Here is a 21,798-nt window from a genome sequence, read left to right on the forward strand (position 1 = left end):
TCCAGCTCCAGCAGGCTGCTCTGGGCTTACCCTACAGACTGGAGGGTGGCCCTCTTCCAGAGGAGGATCCAGGCAGCAGGGGGACGGAATCAAACAGTGGGAGGGAAGTCTGGCCAGAAGTAGTCGAGGAGGCTGCCCCCCCCACGCCCCCCCCCCAAAGCCCCCACCTCACACCACCATCCTCGCCCTCCTGCTTACACCTCCGGGAGACAGCCAGGTGTGGCCCAGGAAGGGCGGGGGGGGGGGGGGGCGGCGGGGGGAGGGGGGAGCGGTGGCGTCTGCGCTCCCTGGGCCCAGAGGGGACAGGAAGCGGGACACCGGGGATTGTCTCTAGCAGCCACAGCCCAGCCTCGGCCCGGGAGGAAGTTCTGCCCGGCGCTCTCCGCTGGTGCCTCCCTCGCTGTATTGTTGAGCAGGAAACCGGGCTGCGCGGGAGCTGGGCGGTGGAGGAGGGAGCGCGGACGCCGAAACCACGCGCCCTGCCGGGGACGAGTGGAGGCGAAGCCAGTGAGCGGACACCCCGGGGGGCCGGGGCCGGGCCGGGCGGGGGGCGCTGAGCCGGGGGCCGGTGGGGGTGCGGTGCTGCAGGTGGCGGGTTCTCTCTCGCCGGCTCCCCTTCCCGGGGCGCTGGGGCCGGAGCTGCGGGACCCGCGAGCAGGGCCGCGCGGCTCGGATCCCCCCGCGAGGAGCGGAGATGAAAAGGGCTGCCCTCCGTCCGGGGACAGGACGGGCCCAGGTGCAGGCCCCCCGCGCCGACCCAGGCGTTGGCGCCGCTGTGGCTCTTGTCCCCAGGCCAGTGGACCCAAAGCAGCTCCTGGGGACGGATCAGTCCTGGAGTTTCAGGGAACCTCCGCTCTCCCCTGAGTTGGGGAAGGAGCCGAGTCCGGGTCCCCTCCCCACCCAGCCCGAGACCCCCGCTCTGGTGGGCATCCCTGCCTTGGGACCCCCGCCCTGAGTCTTTCCAGGCCCGGCCAAGCTGTGTGGGGAAAGGGCCTGGGGAGGGCGGAGGTGGGCCCGAAGCGAGTAGTGCCAGCAATCGGGCTGGAGAGGGCTCGCGGTTGGCAGTTGGTGATTCAGGGTGCAAATGGCCTCACCCGTAAGGGGACGCCTGGAGACGACGATCCGGGGTGGAGCAGCCCCGGAGCAGCGCACCCAGGGGACACAGAGGCTGGAGGCCAACAAATCCCGCGGGGGGTGGGGGGGCGTTGGTGGAGGGCGCAGGGTGGGAGTCTACCCACCTTGGGCTCTGCTTGCCAGCAGGCAGCACACCACACCTTCAGTCGCAGCCCTGCCAGCTGCCGCCCCTCCCTCCTGCCTTCTCTTGCCCTGGGCCCGCTCCCAATGTCTCCACTGGCCCAGACACTCCTTCAGGCTCCTCCTCGCCCCTCCCAGAATTGGGGGCAGCCCTCCGGAGCCTCCCTCTGCCTCTTTGCTCCCCTTGGCAGCTCCTGCTCCCCGAGGTTTCCCGACCCAGCCCTCAGAAGCCCCGCCCAACGAGATGGGGGCCTAACCTGCATCATTTGCTGGCTGGAAGGTCTATCTAGCCCATGGGCCCGCAGAGACCTGCCCTGACAAGGTGAGCGAGTGCCAGGGGTCCAGGAGAAGGTGACGAGAAGGGGTATCCTCCCAGGGTTTGTTGCCTTTGCTCCAGGCAGCTTACTGACTGCGCCTCCAGGGCCCACTGTGCACCCCTTTCCCCATCGAGGAGAGCTTAAGAAAGTGGGGAAGGGGCACTAGGAGCCCCTACCCGGACCCCTGCCGGCCAGACCCTGTTCCTTGGGTTCCTCAGCCTCAGCAAGCCACAGGGGCTCCTACCTGCTGCCCCCGGGGAGACCCAGTTGGGCAGGAGATGTGGTCAGTGTAAAGATCGGGAGGGAGCAGCCACGCAAGAAGTCACTCATTCATCTTGTTGATGGTGAGACCTGGGCAGCTTTACAGTTAGGCTCTGACCAAGGCTGCCCCACCCAGAGCCAAGCTAAGCTGGCATGCAGAGGGGTGGGTTGGGGCCATCACTCCAGGACAGCTTTGGGGAGGACACCGCCTGGGTAGTGCATTCTCTAGGGGCCGCTCTGCTCTCGTGGGGCAACGTGGAGATCACAGGGCAGGTGGGCAGGCCCTCCAGCCTCTCTCGGGAGGTTGGAGGTGGGATCTGCAGTCGGGGGCGGTGCGGGCCGCTCTGGGCGGGCCAGGCTCCGAGTTCACGTTCCCCGCAGAGCCGCTGGGGAAGAAAAGAGAAACCAAGAGAACCGGTTCCCCGGCCTTGGCAGTCCTGGTGCCTCATGCCAAGGCCCTTGGTCTACGCGAAGCGGGGACACTCCCGGGGTAGAGCGGCGCCGGGGCAGCTCCTAGAGCCCCGCGCCTCAACTCTGACCCCGAGGGCCCGGGCCGGGGGCGCAGGATCCTGGAGGGAAGAGGCTCTGTGGACCCGGATTTCCTGAGGGCTGGTGGCGTCGGGGCGGGGGCGGGGGCGGGGGCGGGGGCGGGCGGGCGCGGAAGGAATGAGCTCTTTTTCCCACTTCACAGACGGGGAAACTGAGGTTCAGGCAACTTTTTGGCAAGTGTGGTGTCGACTTACCGCCGCCAGTCAACCCCATCTCTTTGAGTCAAGGCTTCCTTGGCTGCAAAGTTGGACCAGTATTACCCACAACCTCCCCACCGGGGGATTGAATGCAGGCTCAAATCTTATCAGCAATGCCACAGAATCAGCGTTGGCATAATTACATCAGCGACTGTGGGCATGGGAACCTTCGAGATTATTTTATCCGAGTGCCCCGTTTTGGAGATACCAAGGCCCTAAGGCACAGGAGGAACGCGGCTTCGGGACTCAACCAAGTCTCTTGTCCCCCTAGCGCGGCGCGCCTCCCGGCTGGGTGGCCCTGACCTCCGCGCCCCTCCTCCTCGTGCCCACAGGGAGACTCCGCGGCCGCGATGGCGATGGCGGCGGACGTCGAGGGGGACGTGTACGTGCTGGTGGAGCATCCCTTCGAGTACACCGGCAAGGACGGGCGGCGCGTCGCCATCCAGCCCAACGAGCGCTACCGGCTGCTGCGCCGGAGCACGGAGCACTGGTGGCACGTCCGGCGCGAGCCCGGCGGCCGCCCCTTCTACCTGCCGGCGCAGTACGTGCGCGAGCTGCCGGCGCTCGGGGACCCCGCCGCCTCCTCGCCGCCGCCCGCGCTCCGCCCGGGCCCCGCAGCCCCCGAACCGCTCGCCTACGACTACCGCTTCGTGAGCGCGCCGGCGCCCGCGGGCCCCGACGGCACGGCCGCCAAGCCCCGGGGCCGCGTGAGCTCCCTGTGCGGCCCCGCGCGGCGCGGCGCCTCGACCCAGCACGGCAGCCCCGGGCCCGGCCTGCCCACCTGCCTGTACACGCGGCCCGCGGCGCCCGTGCGGCCCGCGCAGTCCCTGGACGACCTGGCGCGCGCCGCCGTCGCGCCCCCTGCCGGCCTCCTGGGAAGCGCGGGCAGCTTCAAGGCCTGCAGCGTGGCGGGCTCCTGGGTGTGCCCGCGCCCCCTGGCGCGCAGCGACTCGGGGAACGTCTACGAGGCCATCCTGGACGAGCGCGGCCCGGCGCGGGACGAGCGCCCGCAGCAGGTATGGGGCGCCCGGGAGCGAGGAGGCGGGCGGGGGGCTGCGCCCGGGCTCCAGGAGCCCCGCTCCGCTTAGCGTCCGCCGGCTCTGCACGGGCTGCCTCACGCGGAGCCCCACGTTCCTCAACCACGAAACGAGAGGGGTGCAGGCTCCCAGTCACATCTGCAATTCCGAAATGCCAAAGCTCCCCGAAGCGCGAGTGTTTTCCGTAACTCAGTTGGTGGCAAAGTTGGACTTGAGCCCGGGTGAAGCCGTTGGTGGTCTTTATTTATTTATTACACTTCGTTTTCCTGCAGAAATGCAGATGACCTGGAGTACGGTGTGCCGCCCACCCCGTGCTGGCAGGTGCGCGCCACCTCACCTGCCTGACAGCCGTGGCACCATTCCGAGAGGCGTCGGGATCCTGGGCCTGCAGGATCTCTCCGCCTCCCCTGTCTCATAGACGCTTGGGGATCAGATGAGATAATGGATGTGAAAGTCAGGGATCTGCTTCCCGTTTTGGCTTCTTCCAACATTTCAGTCATTTCAGTTCCCCTCTAAACACACACACGCACGCACGCACACGCACGCACACCAATTTTTTGTTTCAGGAAGAGGTCTGGTTACAGCGAGGGTTTTTTGTTGTTGTTGTTGTTTGTTTTGTTTTGTTTTCTTTCGTTTCGTTTCGAATCCGGTTGTGTTGATTTGGGCAACCGAAAATAGAGCACGGTTTTAAAACGCTCTTACATCCCCAGAATCCTTTCCATGGCCCTGACATCTTGAGCTTTAGGAACTTGCGGCAGGGGAAGGGGGGTGTGGAGACGTGGAGGGAGGATGCACAAACATCTTTTTGACATCTGCCACCAGCTGGGTAATTATGGGAGATTCACTTCCTCTCTCAGGGTCTCAGTTTGTCCCTTGGCCCAAAGACGGGTGGAAAGGGTGAATGGATGACCCCCCAACCTTGTGTCTCTGGTTTCTTTCTTTGTCCTTGATGTACTTGATGTCAGCGTGGTTGCCTGGCACATGCCAGGACTGAGTCTGGGATGCCCCGCGGAAGGAGGCACCGTCCCGCTCGGGGACTTCCTGGGTCTTCCCACCACCAGGTCTGGTTACAGTGCAAAGAGCTCAGGATTTGAAGCTAGAGAGACTCGAATTTGACCCTGCTGGGTGACCTGCCAGCTGCTGAGGAATCCCTTAATTGCCCCAGCCCCAGTGTCCTCCTGTGTAAAGGATTAGCGTTGTGAGCCTTCGACGAGGTGAGGCGTGGAAGCGCTTGGCACGTAGCAGGCGCCGCACGGAGGCAGACCCGGGTCGCATTTAGCATCCCCTTCGGCGCCGCCTTCGCTTTGATTTCTGCAAGGAGCAGCCCGCCCCCCTCTGGCCATGGCGGGGAACAGCATTCTGCGGGTGAGGACGCGGACCCAGATTCCGCCCGGAAGGAACGGGGGCGGGGGCCAGGGGGATCTTGCGCCCGGCGGCCCTGGGGGCCAGGTGGCCAGCTTCTCCGGGGCAGATGGCTGGATGCCAGCGCTCCTTACCCCGGCGCCCCTCCGTTCCCAGGCAGGCCGTCGGAGGCGCATTCCGGGGCCTTTCCATATTCTCTTTCTCCTTCTTCAGCAGCAGTTACCGGGGAGTGAGGGGGTGGGGACACACGTGATGGCGGGGTGGTGCTCGCGCCGGGAGGAACCGGGCGTCCGCGGAGAGACCTGGGTATTGGTCGAGACGCTCAGCCTGCTCCCCCTTCTGGCCCTAATTCCCCGTGCGATCTCAACAAGAGGCTTGGTATCTCTGTTCCTGTTTCCCCTGTGACCCTGCTTTATTCCAGTGTCACGTGTGGGTCTCCCTGACCCCCTGTCCCCTACAAACTCCAGGGGTGGGGAGTTGGTTCTCTCCTGGGAAGGATCCCCAGTCTGCTCTTAGTTATTGAAGGCAGCCTTCTTTTTTTTTAAGATTGATTATTTATTTATTTATTTATTTATTTATTTATTTATTTATTTATTCATGAGAGACAGAGAGAGAGGCAGAGACCCAGGCAGAGGGAGAAGCAGGCTCCAGGCAGGGAGCCCGATGCAGGACTGGATCCAGGAACTCCAGGATCATGACCTGGGCAGAAGGCAGGTGCTCAACCGCTGAGCCACCCAGGGGACCCGAAGGCAGAATTTAGAGAAGGGAATTTCCTGAAAGGTAAGCCTCCCTGTTTCCTTCTTAGAGGAGGCAGGAGAGGCAGCACCTACCCTTCCCCTTCATTCACTCCTTGACTAAGCATGAACTGGCCTCCCACCTGCCTGCCAAGCATCTGATGAGGCACAGCGCCAGCCCTGGAGAGCTACCATCTGAGTCAGGAGCCTGGCAAGAGGGCAGATGCCTCAGACCAGCGTGGCACAGGCCATCTGGGATAGAAGGACACCCAGCGTGCCGTGGTGCCGAGGCATGGGTGCAGGTGTGAGATGTGGCACCCTTGAGGCCTTGCAGCTCCACTCCCATCCTGTACTGCTGGGGCTCTTGTGGGGAATGGGCAGTGCCTGGCCAGGCAGGGCCTCATGGACTCTCACCAGCAATGTGGACTTAATCCTGCAGCTGCTGGAAGATTCTCAGCAGAGAAGAGAGGGGGTTCAGAAAAGACCCCCGTGGCTGGGACTTTGAGAATAGCAGAGGACAGACCTCCATGGTCTCCCAGGCACACAGTGATGACAGGAGATTTGGGAAGTCGATTCCCTGGAATCTAGTGGCCGACGGGCTGAGGAAGGTGGGAGAGAAGTCGGAATGAGTCGCAGTCTCCCAGTCGCACACCCCGCAGACAGTGGTCTGTTTATTCGGTGGCGCCAGGTCCAGACAGCAGCTGGAGAGGGGGCCTGCTGCCCAGCAGAAGGCCTGCAGCGTGTGGCCTGCAGCATGTGGACCGGGGGCGGGCAGAGTGCGTGGACGTGGGGCCGGGAACACCTGAGACAGTCAGGCCCCACCACATTCGGGTAACAGACAAAGGGAGGGAAGAGAAGCCCCAGAGGAAGGAATAGGCAACAAGGAGGAAGAACAGGAGAGTGCCTGTCCAGACACCGAGAAACGTCCAGAAGAAAGGAGAAGTGAGATAAAGGCCATTAAACATGTATCAGAAACGGTGACTGCGAGGTCAGCAGCCACCTTATCAGGAGCTGGTCAAGGGGTTACTGAGGGCTCAAGGCAGGGGCCAGAGGGATGAGGTAAGGACACCGGCTGGGCTGAGCGTAGACAACTCAGGAGCTTGGCAGGGAAGGGAGAGATGCTTTGTGGCCAGAGGCAGGTGGAGGTCAAGGGGGGAGGCTCCCCAAATCTAAGCGAACAGTCAGGAGCCAGAAGAGTGGGAGGCTGAGGATGGTGAAGAGGTGGTTGGGGAGATGGGACGCAGGGAGAGAGGCCAACAGGGTGGGGGTGGGGTGCCCCGGGCAGAGAGGGAGGGACCCATTTCCTCTGAGGCGAGGGGCAATGATCTGAGGGTGGAGGAGACATAGGATCAGGGTTGGGTCATTGGGGATAGTCGACCAGTGGACAAGGGGAGAGGGTGGCACGGGGGGAGGAATCAGCAGAGGCAGGGACCCACCCCAGAGGAGAGAAGCCTCTGCACTGTGTGGCATTTTATAGGCTCGTCATTCACCTTCCACTCAACTAACATGTAATGAGCACCTGCTGTGTGCTGGTCAAAGTGCTGGACCCTGGGGACGCAAAGCATGTTACACCTGACACAATCCTGTCCCAAAGGGGCTCGTGGTCCCATGGGCTTTCACTCAAAGGTTCATCCCCGCAGCAGCTCGGAAGGCAGTCTCAGCTGGGTGGCCACAGCCTTGGCCAGCCTGTTCCCCTCAGCAGGGACAGGACAATCGGAAGGCAAACAAGTATTCACTTTCCAAGCACCCTGCGTGTCCCCAGCGGTGGGCACCGGCCACAGGGAAGGAGGCAGGAATTCCCAGCCCTCGTCCACCAGCCAGCACCCAGCTACCCAGGGCGCAGTGGGAGAAGCTGTCCCAGGAGAGGGCAGAGGCACACCTTCTGGAGCACTCTGCCCCCACCCCCTCTAAGGGAGGAGGAGGGGCCTCTGAGACTCCACCCCCGTGGTTGCGGTGGAGTGGGGGAGGGGGACCTGCTGACTTGGGGATTTCAGGGTGTGGTCACCATCCCCACCCCGGGGCCTCTGAGGTGGAAAGGCCCAGGCCGGCCCTCTGGACGGGAGCCCGCCCCTGCTGCCCAGACATTGGCCACAGGGAGGAAAGAGGTGCAGCCAGAGGCCTCGGCAGCTTCCTATGCAGCCAGCCCAGCCCTACTCACCTGAGTAGGCAGCCGGACTAGAAGGAGCCTCTGGGGCCCTGGTTCCCTGTCCTGTGCTGAGAACTGTGAGTGACCCCTCAACTCCCAATGGGGCCCGGGGAAGGCGGGGTCGTGCCCTGGCAGCTCTCCCACCCTCTCTCCTCCTTCCCTGACCTCCACCTGGTCTTTTCCTGCACTCATGCTGAAACTCCCCTGCCAGGTGCCTGGCGGGCAGGCACCTCACCCTCCTCTCTGGATCCCAGGCCTGGCACCCACCCCTTGGGACAGACTCCAAGAGCCGCCCCAGGCAGCGGTGATTAAGGCAAAGGAACTGGCCTTAGGGATCCCTCCACCTGGATCCCCCTTTGGGACCAGCCAGGGGGCCCTCTAGGAGGAGCAGGGGAGCTGAGGCCAAGGAGGGAGGGCAGTGAGCGCCCTTGTCTGTATGCCCTCCTCCCAGCAACTGTCTTACCTCCCCCCCACCCACCCTTGGAGAACAGCAGCCCTGGGCTGGCCCGGCTGGTTTCTTCACACCTGGCTTGACCTTTCCCTCCCCATGACTCACCTGCAGCCCCAGGCTGACCCTAGAGCCCCACTGCCCAGCCTAAGGCCTGACCCATGAAAGAGCAGCTTCTTGGGTAGCCCCCTCCCAACCCAGCCCACATTCCTGGCCACCAGTAGTCCTCCCCACCCACAGCTCCCAGGGCAGAAAGGAGCAACCTCCCAGGCCCCTGGCAGCCCCCATGGCTCTGTGGAGTCCCCTGGGTGATCTCCCCAGAACCTGAGCCTTATGATTCACCTCTCAGTCCCCAGCCCCCCTGAGACGGGTCCACCTGCCTCCCCACTTCCTTCCTGAGCGCAGGGGCCGGCTTCTCACTCAATCTGTTGTCTCTGCCTTTCCTGGAGCTGTCTGTGTCCAGTAGTGGGGAGGGCCAGGCCCAGCTGATGCAAACATGGTCAGGGTTCCAGACTAGAAGGTCAGGGGACAGTTGAGGTTGATTGGCGTTGAGGGAAATGATGCTGCCAGGGACTGGGTCTGAGGGACATAGGGGTCCTTGCTCAAGTGCAGGAGGCTCTCTTGCCAAATTGAGGAAGGATTGTGGTGTTGAGGGGACTTCCAGAGCAGCTGCTTAGGCACAGCAGAGCCTGCAGGACCCTTCTGCCTAGCCCAGGCTCTGGGCTCCTATGGGTCCTCCGAGTGGAGGTCCACCGTGAGGCATTGGGTGAGCAGGGCAGGGGTCCCTCTCAGGGCTTCCATGTCTGTCCTGGGGGCTGAGCCAACTTGGCCTAGGAGAGGAAGCCAGAGGAACCAAGAAAGGTGCCAGAGGGGGGCCTTCCTGCCTCTGCTGCATGCAACTGGAGTGCTCCTGGAATCTTCTCAACTTGTAAATTACTATCCCCCCCCCCCATAAAAATAGCTTAAGGAGGGGCTCTGGGGAGGCTCCCTAGGTTAAGCATCTGCCTTTGGCTCAGATCAGGATCCTAGTGTCCTGGGATCAAGCCCCGCATAGAGAACTCTACCTCTGCCCCTATCCCCACTCGTGCTCTATCTCTCTGTCTCAAATAAATAAATAAAATCTTTTTTTTTTTTTAAATAGCTTAACGCCATTGCAAATATTTGGCGAATATGGGCAATCTCACTCTAATGACTATTAGAGGGAATCCCTGGGTGGCTCAGCGCTTTAGCGCCTGCCTTCCGCCTAGGGCGTGATCCTGGAGTCCTGGGATCAAGTCCCAGGTCAGGCTCCCTGCATGGAGCCTGCTTCTCCCTCTGCCTGTGTCTCTGCCTCTCTCTCTCTCTCTTTGTCTATCATGAATAAATAAATAAAATCTTTTTTAAAATAATAATGACTATTAGCATTTTGGCTTCTTTTCATCCATTCTGCTTTACTCTGTGTGGGAGAGTTTTTACAGACCCCAGAGCATCCCGGTACACTGACAATGGCACTGCGATTTTTCACCTACTGTGTCATGGATTCAGTACATGGCAGGTGCCACTGAGAAACAAGGCATGGTCCCTGCCATCAGGTAGTTTTCTGTCCCAGAAGAGAGATGGGCTAGCAGACCCACAGGTAGGATCTGGTGTGGCAGGGGTGCCTGCAGGATGCCGTGGGAGTGCGCTGGAGGAGCTGTCCCCAGAGTCCCCAGAATCCTGCCAGTCGCTAGAGAGAAACTTAGGATTGCCTCCTGGCCAAGGAAGGGGGACAGCAGCTGAATCCGAGAGGTTCCTACCATTCAGCCTCCTCCCTGAAACCCTCTGGACCTACCTGGTGCTTTGTTAGGGGCAGACTTTTTTTCTCATCAACGGTAGTTTGGTCTTTTCACGTTTTCCACTCCTTCTTGTTCACTTTGGCCATTTTGCCTTTTTCCTAGGAAAGTATTCATTTTTCCTAGATTTGCAAAATCTCCATTTTTAAATTTCTCTATGGATTCCTTTGTGACCGAAGAAATAAATGGTTTTTCTAAGTTTTTCATAGTGGAAAAATCGTATATTTTCCATCTAAGGGACATAAGGTCTGGTATATATCAAGCCAAGCTGATTGATTACGTTATTGAAACCTGTGTTTCCTTTGTAGACTTCGTTTTGTTTTTGTCTTTTACTCCAGTTCCAATAGAGGTTTATTACATCTCTCGCTCAGATTTTCTTTGTAAAGATCTTGTACTTTTAGCAGGTTTTGCTTTTTTTTTTTTTTAAGGTTTTATTTATTTGTTCATGAGAGACTCAGAGAGAGGCAGAGACACAGGCAGAGGGAGAAGCAGGCTCCCTGCGGGGAGGACTCAATCCCTCAATCCCAGGACCCCGGGATCACGTCACGGGATCACACCCTGAGCCAAGGCAGATGCTCAACCACTGAGCCACCCAGGCATCTCAGGTTTTGCTTTTTATATTTAACTACAACTTTGTTGGCAGTGCACACAGATTTTGACTGTCCTGGCATCACAGAGTGTGCCTTTGTATCATCCCCTGGTGTCCCTCTTTACCCGGTGGGTGGTTTCAACCTGAATCACCATCTTGCTGTTACAAGCAGGGCCACTCTTTCTATTTTATTGGGTTTTATTTTTTGCACTTGCTGGTATCTCTCAGTATCCTTCTATATTCAACATTATCATGATTTTACGTCTATTTCATATATATATCTCCTACCACTGAATTTGGAAACCCAAACTGACAGTCTTTTTGTTGGGATAATGCACTCTTTTCAGAATCTTTAACAGGTTTCCTTTTCCCCCTTCTATCAGGTTGCTCCTGATTGTCCTGTTCCTCTGCTGTCCTGCTACCCCTTGCATTTCATTCGTGGCTTCTGCTTTTCCCCGCGGCTCCTGATCAAACATCCCCTCTAGGATGTGCAGAAGGGAGGGATGCTTTTTCTCAACACTCCTCCTCCTGGAACTCATAAAACCCCGTCAGTCTCCGGATAGCCGTGGGTCTTTTTTCAGCTTAGAGAAATCTCTTTGTTGCATGAGTATTGGGGTCTTTGCCTTTTTCTTTCATTTGCACGTTAGCTCTCTTGACTGGCGTCTCCAGCTTTGTAGCTTTGCCCCCTCTATGTCTTGCCTCTGCGTACATCAGTTCTGAGATATTTCTCCTGCTTTCTCTTCCAGGCCACAAATTTGAGTCTGGAAAGGGACTGTCCTCACCTTCAATGAGTAGTACATGATATATTTTAAATTCTAAAGTAGTAGTCTTTTTTTTTTCTTTAGTGTCTTACTTGAATCTCCTGAAGATTTCCCTTTTGTTGTTGTTCCAGTAGTCACTGTGTTTTCCAGCCCTTCTATCTTGCTAATAGCAAGATTTTTTTTTAAATTAGATAATGTACTTTCACGGTTTTTAAAAATCAAAGCAATAGGGTGCCTGGGTGGCTCAGTGGTTGAGCGCCTGCCTTTGGCTCAGGTAGTGATCCTGGGATCCTGGGATACAGTCCCACATCAGGCTCCTCGAAGGAAGCCTGCTTCTCCCTCTGCCTGTGTCTCTTCCTCTCTGTGTGTGTCTCTCATGAATACATAAATGACATCTTTTTTTCAGATTTTATTTATGTATTCATGAGAGACACACAGAAAGAGAGGCAGAGACACAGGCAGAGGGAGAAGCAGACTCCATGCAGGGAGCTCGAAGTGGGACTCGATCTTGGGTCTCCAGGATCACACCCTGGGCTGAAGGCGGCGCTAAATCGCTGAGCCACCCGGGCTGCCCTGAAATCTTTAAAACATAAAATAAAAATAAAAGCAATATTAAAAAGTATATAGTAAAAATTCCCCCCCACACACCTGCTTCTGTGCCCTGTTCTCTCCATCAACTCATAAGTCACCACTTTCATTAATTCTTTCTCGATTCTGCCAGAGTTTCTTTATGCAAACACAAACCTATATGAAAACACATTTGATTACTTGCTTTTCTGTCTCTCTTCCGTAAAGGTAACATGCAGTACACACAACACCACATCTTGCTTCTTCTTTGCCTTTTTGATTTAACAATATATCTTGGAGTCTGTGCAGAGAGAGTATCAGTCTCCTTCCTTAGAGCTACATGGTTTTCACTGTACGGATGTATCAGAAATTCTTCAACTGGTCCGCTGGTGATGGGCCCTTGAATCGTTTCCCATCTCTTGCTATTATGCACAATCCTGTAATAGATAATCTTTCACCCCACGTGCAGATAAATCAAGGATAAATCCCAGAAGTAGGATTGCTGGGTGGAAGGATAAACAATGGATATTTGTTAAATTTTGCCAAATTGCTGTCCCTTTCCTGGGGGCTTATACCAATTTACATTCCCACCAACACAAATGTGAGTGTCTGATCCCCCACAGCCTTGCCAACCAGGTGTCAACAAGATGTCGTTTCCTGCTGATCCAATAGTAAAATATATGATCTTAGGATAGCTTGAATTTGCATTTCTCTTTTCAGTGAGAGTGAGCATCTTCTCATAGATTTAAGGACTGTTTGTTTTCCTTTTTCTGTTAACCTGTTCAGAGCCAGTGCTCATTTTTCCATTGACTTATTGGTCTTTTACTTATTGGTTATTAGGAGGTTTTGCCATACGAAGGAAAACAGCCCTCTATCTCTTACAGGAGTTGTCATGTAAGTTTCTCTTCTGACTTTGCTAATGTTATTTTCTGGCCACGCAAATGACTTAAGATGCATTTACTTGGTCAAATGTATGGCTTTTAGAGTTTGAGTCTCTGCTTTTTTGTTTGTTTGGTTTGGTTTGGTTTTAAGATTTTATTTATTTATTCATGAGAAACACACAGAGAGAGGCAAAGACAGGCAGAGGGAGAAGCAGGCTCCCTGCAGGGAGAGCCCAATACAGGACTCAGTCCCAGGACCCCGGGATCACTGCCTGAGCCAAAGGCAGATGCGCAACCACTGAGCCACCCAGGTGCCCTTCTGCCTTTTTTATTTTTAATATACAATTTTGCTTATGTTTTTCTCTTTAAGTATTTTTATGGTTTCGCTTTTTATGTCTGAATCTTTGATCTATTTGGGGGTATATCCGAGTGGACAGAGTAAGATGTCAACCCACCTTTAATTATTTTTCTGGATGGCCATCCACCTATCCTGCCACCTTTTACTGACAAACTCCTCTTCCTACCCGGATTGGTGATTGGTCTTTAGCACGTCCTGACCCTGCTGTATTAGGGTCTTGCAGCCCAGGTAGATTTGGTTGTTCTCTTTGCTCCACCTCTCTCCAGCCACTGTCCTGTCAGAGGAGTGGGGTTTATGTGTCTTTTCTCACTGGGGCTGGGATGAGCTGTTGAAGTGTCCCCACTAGGCGCGGCCCTAGAGCAGAGGAATGGTGGTCTCTGCCAGTGGGCCAGCCGGGCTGGGCAGCCTCTTCTAAGACACCATCAAGAATTCTCCCTGCCTGCTGCCTCCTCGGCATCCCCAGCCTGTTGGGCAGAGAGTGCTGAGCCCACCTGTTTGACTCCCTGTCAGCTCCTAGGGGTCACCCTGCTTTCCCCCTAGGGTCCTATGGTGGCCTGGTCTGCCCCGGGGTCTCCTGGGTTCCAGCTTCTATCTCAGGCCCTCTACTCCGGCCAGCCAGCCCTGCCCAGGAGCTGGCACAGCCCCTTCCTTGAGGGTAGCGTCCAGGAGAAGAGAAGAAGCAGGACATGTTTAAGCTGCCATGTTTCCAGAATTCCTAGAGCCAGAGCTGCGTCATAAAGGAGAGAAATTACTACCAGGGGTAGGGGAGAGCTGGAAGGGCCTGTCTTTCTGGATAAGAAACAGTGAACACCTTGGAGTAGTAACACTGAGAATCCAGAAGAGTAAACAAGTTTAAGGGAGGTTTTCTCCCCTTTTTATTATGAAAAATTTTTTAAAGATTTTATAATTTATTCATGAGAGACACACAGAGAGAGGCAGAGGGAGAAGCAAGCTCCCTATAGGGAGCCTGATGCGGGACTCGATCCCAGGACCCCAGGATCATGACCTGAGCCAAAGGCAGGTACTCAACCACTGAACCACCCAGGTGTCCCTATTATGAAGATTTTCAAACATGCAAAGAAGTGAAAAGAATATTATAATTAATATAATTATACCTATTACTTAGATTTAACAATTCTTGTCAAGTTAGTTCTCTCTCTTTTTTTCTTTTTGCTGAGAAATAATAAATTCCAGAATTTATCCTATCTCATCCCTTAAAAACTCAGCCTGTATGTCTTTTTTTAACAAGGTTTTATTTATTTATTTATTTATTTATTTATTTATTTATTTATTTATTTGAGAGATGTTGAGTGAGTGAGAGAGAGAACATGAGCAAGGGGAAAGAGACAGAAGGAGAAGTAGGCTCCCTGCTGAGCAGGGAGCCCTATGCGCCCCGGGGATTCCAGGATCATGACCTGGGCCAAAGGCAGACGCTTAACCAACTGAGCTTCTGAGGTGCCCCAGCCTGTATGTCTTAAAAATGTTTTTTTTCCATAACCACAATACTATACCCATTATTATATCTAACAAAATTAATATTAGTTCCTTCATATCAGCTAAGATCCAGGCCATAGTCAAATGTCCCTCATTGTCCTAAAACAAATCTCTCACAGTCAGTTTGTTCGAACCAGAATCAGCTCAAGGACCATGCATCTCATTTGTCACTTAAATCTCTCTTGCTGTTTCCCTCCCTCTTCTCCTGCCTGGACAGGGACCAGAGTGGTTGCCCCATAGGACATCTATTCTAGATTTGAATTTCTGCTTCCTTGTGGTGGGGTTGCCATGTTCCCCTAGCCCCTGTGTTACCTGGGGACTGATAGGTCCGAAAGGCTTAGGCTGGTCCCCAGCCTCGGGGACTCTAGATCTCTGCTTGAACAACCAAGATGGGGCACCCGGGTGGTTCAGTGGTTGAGCGGCTGCCTTTTGCTTGGGTCATGATCCCAGAGTCCTGGGATCAAGTCCCACATTGGGCTCCCTGCAGGGAGCCCGCTTCTCCCTCTGTCTGTGTCTCTGCCTCTCTCTCTGTCTCTCGTGAATAAATAAAATCTTAAAAAAAAAGAAAAAAAACAAAAACAAGATGATGCCAAGATGGGAAGGAGGAGAGGAGGAAGGTGAACTTGGTTTCTGGGATATGCAGCTTGTAGGGTGTACCAAGGACCCCCAGGACTCCACTCAGGTTTTTGCTCCTGGAGATGGTCTTGCAGGTAGTTAAGCTAACAGATCCGGCTGGGCTTCCCCGGGACAGGAGAGTGAGAAGCAAATGGGAGACCCAGTATCAAGGAGTTAAGCGGAGGAAGAGGAGCATGGCTCACAGCCCAGGAGGCACCAGAGGGTGAGGAGGGAGAGGCCTGTAAGGACTAAGTCCTGAGGAGAGTCAGACCCTCCAAGGACCACTGCTGTCATCAAAGGAGTTGTAGGACCCCCGGGCAGTGGGCTGGACGTCAGAAGCAGGACGGCAGACACACACACACACCTTCAACAGGTGGGCTCCGGAAAGGAGGCAGGATGAGCTGGGTCCAGGAGCACACATTTTCTTTTTAAGATGGAGAGACCTGGAATTTGTTGCCACGCCAAAGGGCCTGCAGCCATCAAGTGGGAGGGTTAGTGAGAGGTTTGTGGAGAGGCAGCTTCTGAGCAAGAGGCAGTGGGATCCTCAGGGCCAATATTCGGGAGGCCCTCTTGGACGGGGGAACCCTGGTCCCTCCAGTGGGGAAGTGAGGAGATGCGGTGGTACAGGTGCAGGACACTATTTGGAGGGACAGGCCCCTGTCACATCTCTCTCCCTCGGTTGGCTCACGATGACAGCCTTTGCCAGCCAGCAGTTTCCTTGACAGACGGTTTTCTGATTCCTCCTGGGCGTCAGCCAGCCTTATCCAGAGCACAGAGCATGTGAGTGGCAAAGGGGCTCCACCCCCTACCCCACCGACCCTGAGGAGCAGGCCGAGCACACAGTCCCATGAGGTCACCAAGGAGCTGAGGGCAGAGTCCAGAGCCGAGGGCACTCAATCGAAACCCAGAACCAAAAAAACGGAAGTGTCCACCCCCGCTTCTTCCACGGTCCCCTGAGTGTAGAGTGTAGGGTAGGATCCCGGGGGCGGCTTGACGCCTCCACAGAAGCCAGCCCTGGAGCGGGGAGCAGAATGACAGCACCATTCTAGTCCATGTTCAGAGCCCCCCAGCTCTCGTGTAGCTAGGGATCTTGGTCCCTGAGGGAGAAGGGAGGGACTTGGAACCCGCACGGTCAGCACTTTGAGCCTTCTTGGCTCAGGCAGGGTGGTCTGGTCATCTTGCCTCCCCTAGCCCGGCTCGCCATCCCATCCTACCACAGACCCGCAGCCAGGATGGGCCGGGGGCGGCTGCAGACATACTCTCGCCCTGTTCCCCCACCGCATGACTGAGCCCTGTGGGAACAGAGGCAGGCTGGGCCCACAGAGAGGGCAACAAGCCCCAGGCCAGCGGCCAGCCTCGGGCATCGGGACTGCCAGCCCCCGCACTGTGGAGTGGTGACCCATCGTTCCCACAAAGAGTGCGCTGGCCCTCTGCAGAGACGCACAGGGACACGTGGGAGCAGCACCTGTTGGAAGGACACTGAGCCTCAGTTTACAAGGCCATGATTCACAAAGCTTTGCTGTGACTGGCCCAGGAGGGCCCTACCAGAGACCGGAAAATGTCATTGGAGCATGATTGCCTTTTCAAGGGGGTCTTGGGGTGAGGCAGGAGCCTGCCATTGTTTTCAAAGTGACCTTTAGAACCCTGGGTTTGGGGGTTGATTTCTCTGCTTGCCTTATCCCATCTTTCCTGGACCCACAGCCCCCACCCCAACCCGCGGCCCTGGTCCCTCTGGCCATCTCTCTGCTCTCCAGCTTGAATTGGGGGCCTCAGGTGGAGATTGCCGTCACTGTAAAGAGCTGAATCTACTCCCACCTCTCCCTGGGGGTGATTCGGCTGCTGAGTCACCTGCCCAGCCCTGTGAAGCTGGATAAATTGTGCAATCTAGAACAGAGGAGTGGTGGGGGTGGGGGTGCCTGTAAAGGGGCTGCCCACAACTTCTCTGTCCCCGGCACGGAAGATGGGCACACCTAGGCCCAGCATGCCAAAGCCTCCAAATGGGAAAGTGTGGTCCTTATCCCCATCCTGCACCCCCATAGCCGGCATTAATGCTCCCCCACAGACCCAGCCTAATAGCAGGCGCAGGTGCCAGGGTCCCAAGTGGACAGGGGCTGGCCGGGGTGGGCAGTGCTGCCCAGGCCCAGCCCTGGCTCCTCCAGGCCCGTGGTATGTTATGTGCACCAGAAGGTGCCCTAGGGCAGCCAGGAGTGAGGCCCTAGGGAGCTTGCTTAGGTTGGGTATCCACCCCCGCGCCGCCCTCCCAGGGACTAATAGCATTAGAACTGACCCTCTCCCAGCACCAGAAAGCTGCTAATCAATGAGTTGCTTTATACCCTCTCACTCCAATGGAAAGCTGATTGAACCTCAGTGGTGCCCACACTATTTTAAAATGCCATTTTATGCAATAAACTGTTTCTAGCGGGGGGGACGCTGGCCCTGAACAGCCCGCTTTGCATGTATGGAAGGAACTGCTACTGTGTGCATTTTGGGTGATTTTGCAGTAAAGACCTGATCTTTTTCACCTGTGATCTTGACTTCTGAATCCTGATGCTGCCACTGGCTGGGGAGGCCACCAGCCATCCTGTGGTTGGATGCCCCCCTCATTAGCTGTGGGAGGCCTGGAGAGGGAGGGTTGGTAGTAAACATTTGCAAGCAAGGGGCGCGGGCACGCAGGGGAGAAGAAGGTGCCACTAGGAGTCCTGGCCAGGGGCCAGGGGGAGATTCGGGGCCTTGCTGGAGGTCTCCTCACGTACACTCTGCATAACAGATGAAGCCTGCCTGAATCCCCCGAGTGGCACCTTCCCTGTGCCTGTCAAAGCACAGAGCCCTGACACTGGAACAATGAAGAATGTGGGACTATTTCTACTGGGTTTTCAAGGCAAGAGGGGGGGCTTAGAAAAGGCTGAGCAGCACCAGAATCAGGATCCCAGTGGCCAGATGGGCCACTACCTTCCTCTAAGTGCCAGGAGAAGCCCACCACTGCCCGTGGTGAGGCCAGAAGAAGAAACAGACTAGTTCCAGGGAGGCAGATTGTGGGAAAATGTGACTGAAACACTCTGCTCTGTCTGCAGTTCCTTGTCCTTGAAGATGCCTTTTGGCCCTGTGGGGAGCACCTTCTGCACATCCCCTGAGCCCCAGCTTCCCTCAGGGCCTCAAGTCTCTCTCAGGTCAGTAGGAAGTGGGCTCTGAGAAGACACAAAGGAACTGGGTTTGGGCCTAGGGACAGGGAGGGCCCAGGGCCAGGCGACCTGGGTCCTCATCCCAGCAACCTCTGGTGCCTTGAGGCATTCCTTTCTCCCTTCCCCTCTGCCTGAAGGAGAATGGGGTTGGAGACAACCCAACACCAGGAAGACAGCTCATCTTCCTAATAAAAATAATGTTTCATAATAACAAATGTGTGCTCCTATAATAATGTGATACTATACTGTGCTTAGTGCATCTCATTCAATCTCGCCAACTACCCTGGGAAGTAGTGTCCTGTCCCCAGTTACAGAGAAGAAAATTTCACAGTGCTAGGAGTCCAGCTCCAGCAGGCTGCTCTGGGCTTACCCTACAGACGCGGGGTGGCCCTCTTCCAGAGAGAGGATCCAGGCAGCAGGGGGACGGAATCAAACAGTGGGGGGAATCTGGCCAGAAGTAGTCGAGGAGGCTCCCCCCCCACGCCCCCCCCCCCAAGCCCCACCTCACACCACCATCCTCGCCCTCCTGCTTACACCTCACCGGGAGACAGCCAGGTGTGGCCCAGAAGGGCGGGGGGGGGGGGGCGGCGGGGGAGGGGAGCGGTGGCGTCTGCGCTACCTGGGCCCAGAGGGGACAGGAGGAAGCGGGACACCGGGGATTGTCTCTAGCAGCCACAGCCCAGCCTCGGCCCGGAGGAAGTTTCTGCCCGGCCGCTCTCGCTGGTGCCTCCCTCGCTGTATTGTTGAGCAGGAAACCGGGCTGCGCCGGGAGCTGGGCGGTGGAGGAGGGAGCGCGGACGCCGAAACCACGCGCCTGCCGGGGACGAGTGGAGTCGAAGCCAGTGAGCGGACACCCGGGGGCCGGGCGGCGGGCGGGGGCGCTGAGCCGGAGGCCGGTGGGGGTGCGTGCTGCAGGTGGCGGGTTCTCTCTCGCCGGCTCCCCTTCCCGGGCGCTGGGGCCGGAGCTGCGGGACCCGCGAGCAGGGCGCGCGGCTCGGATCCCCCCGCGAGGGCGGAGATGAAAAGGGCTGCCCTCCGTCCGGGGACAGACGGGCCCAGGTGCAGGCCCCCGCGCCGACCAGGCGTTGGCGCCGCTTCTGGCTCTTGTCCCAGGCCAGTGGACCCAAGCAGCTCCTGGGACGGATCAGTCCTGGGTTTTCAGGGAACCTCCGCTTCCCCTGAGTTGGGGAAGGAGCCGAGTCCGGGTCCCCTCCCCACCCAGCCCGAGACCCCCGCTCTGGGGGCATCCCTGCCTTGGGACCCCGCCTGAGTCTTTCCAGGCCCGGCCAAGCTCGTGTGGGGAAAGGGCCTGGGAGGGCGGCGGTGGGCCGAAGCGAGTGTCACAGCAATCGGGCTGGAGAGGGCTCGCGTTGGCAGTTGTGATTCAGGGCAATGGCCTCACCCTAAGGGACGCCTGGAGAACGACGATCCGGGGTGGAGCAGCCCGGAGCAGCGCACCCAGGGACACAGAGGCTGGAGGCCAACAAATCCCGCGGGAGGGGGGGGGCGTTGGTGGAGGGCGCAGGGTGGGAGTCTACCCACCTTGGGCTCTGCTTGCCAGCAGGCAGCACACCACACCTTCAGCGTCCAGCCTGCCAGCTGCCGCCCCTCCCTCCTGCCTCTCTTGCCCTGGGCCGCCTCCCAATGTCTCCACTGGCCCAGACACTCCCTTCAGTCTTCCTCGCCCCCTCCCAGAATTGGGGCGGGCAGCCCTCCGGAGCCTCCCTCTGCCTCTTTGTCCCCTTGGCAGCTCCTGTCCCCGAGGTTCCCGACCCAGCCCTCAGAAGCCCCGCCAACGAGATGGGGGCCTAACTGCATCTGTTGCTGGCTGGAAGTCTCTATCTAAGTCCCATGGGCCCGAGAGGACTGCCCTGCCAGGTGAGCGAGTGCCAGGGGTCAGGAGAAGGGGACGAGAAGGGGTATCCTCCCAGGGTTTGTTGCCTTTGCTCCAGGCAGCTTATGGACTGCGCCTCCAGGGCCCATGTGCCCCCTTTCTCCCATCGAGGAGAGCTTAACGAAAGTGGGGAAGGGGCACTAGGAGCCCCTACCCGGACCCCTGCCGGCCAGACCCTGTTCCTGGGTTCCTCAGCCTCAGCAAGCCACAGGGGCTCCTACCTGCTGCCCCGGGGGGACCCAGTTGTGGCAGAGATGTGGTCCCAGTTGAAAGATCGGGAGGGGCAGCACGCAAGAAGTCACTCATTCATCTTGTTGATGGTGAGACCTGGGCAGCTTACAGTTAAGGCTCTGACCAAGGCTGCCCCACCCAGACCAAGCTAAGCTGGCATGCAGAGGGTGTTGGGGCCATCACTCCAGACAGCTTTGGGCTGAGGACACCGCCTGGGTGTGTGCTTCTCTAGGGGCCGCTCTGCTCTCGGGGCAACGTGGATGCACAGGGCAGGTGGGCAGCCCTCCAGCCTCTCGTCGGGAGGTTTGGGGAGGTGTGTTGAGGGTGGGATCTGCAGTCGGGGGCGGTGCGGGCCGCTCTGGGGGCCAGGCTCCGAGTTCACGTTCCCCGCAGAGCCGCTGGGGAAGAAAAGAGAAACCAGAGAACCGGTTCCCCGGCCTTGGCACGTCCTGGTGCCTCATGCCAAGGCCCTTGGTCTACGCGAGCGGGGACCTCCCGGGGTAGAGCGGCGCCGGGGCAGCTCCTGAGCCCCGCGCCTCAACTCTGACCCCGAGGGCGGGCGGGGCGCGCAGGATCCTGGAGGGAAGAGGCTCTGTGGACCCGGATTTCCTGAGGCTGGTGCGTCGGTGGCGTGGCGGGGGCGGGCGGGGGGGCGGGCGGGCGCGGAAGGAATGAGCTCTTTTTCCCACTTCACATGACGGGGAAACTGAGGTTCAGGCAACTTTTTGGCAAGTGTGGTGTCGACTTACCTGCCGCCAGTCAACCCCATCTCTTGAGTCAAGGCTTCCTTGGCTGCAAAGTTGGACCAGTATTACCCACAACCTCCCCACCGGGGGGTTGAATGCAGGTCAAATCTTATCAGCAATGCCACAGAATCAGCGTTGGCATAATTACATCACGGACTGTGGGCATGGGAACCTTCGAGATTATTTTATCGAGTGCCCCGTTTTGGAGATACCAAGGCCTAAGGCACAGGAGGAACGCGGCTTCGGGACTCAACCAAGTCTCTTGTCCCCTAGCGCGCGCGGCCTCCCGGCTGGGTGGCCCTGAGCCTCCGAGCCCCTCCTCCTCCGTGCCCACAGGGAGACTCCGCGGCCGCGATGGCGATGGCGC

At 57.6% G+C, this 21,798-nt stretch overlaps 1 non-coding gene across 1 annotated transcript; it reads left to right on the top strand.

Moving 5' to 3' along the window:
* Positions 1–367: 367 nt before the first annotated feature.
* On the top strand, positions 368–21,797 carry LOC112654289 (uncharacterized). The gene is made up of 3 exons (XR_007413181.1): positions 368–507; positions 1,446–1,576; positions 21,768–21,797. It is a non-coding gene; the product is annotated as an uncharacterized LOC112654289 (transcript).
* The last annotated feature ends 1 nt before the right edge of the window (position 21,798 follows it).

The sequence above is a fragment of the Canis lupus genome, chromosome 9 (assembly GCF_003254725.2).
Source record: "Canis lupus dingo isolate Sandy chromosome 9, ASM325472v2, whole genome shotgun sequence".
In the NCBI taxonomy this organism is placed as follows: domain Eukaryota; kingdom Metazoa; phylum Chordata; class Mammalia; order Carnivora; family Canidae; genus Canis; species Canis lupus.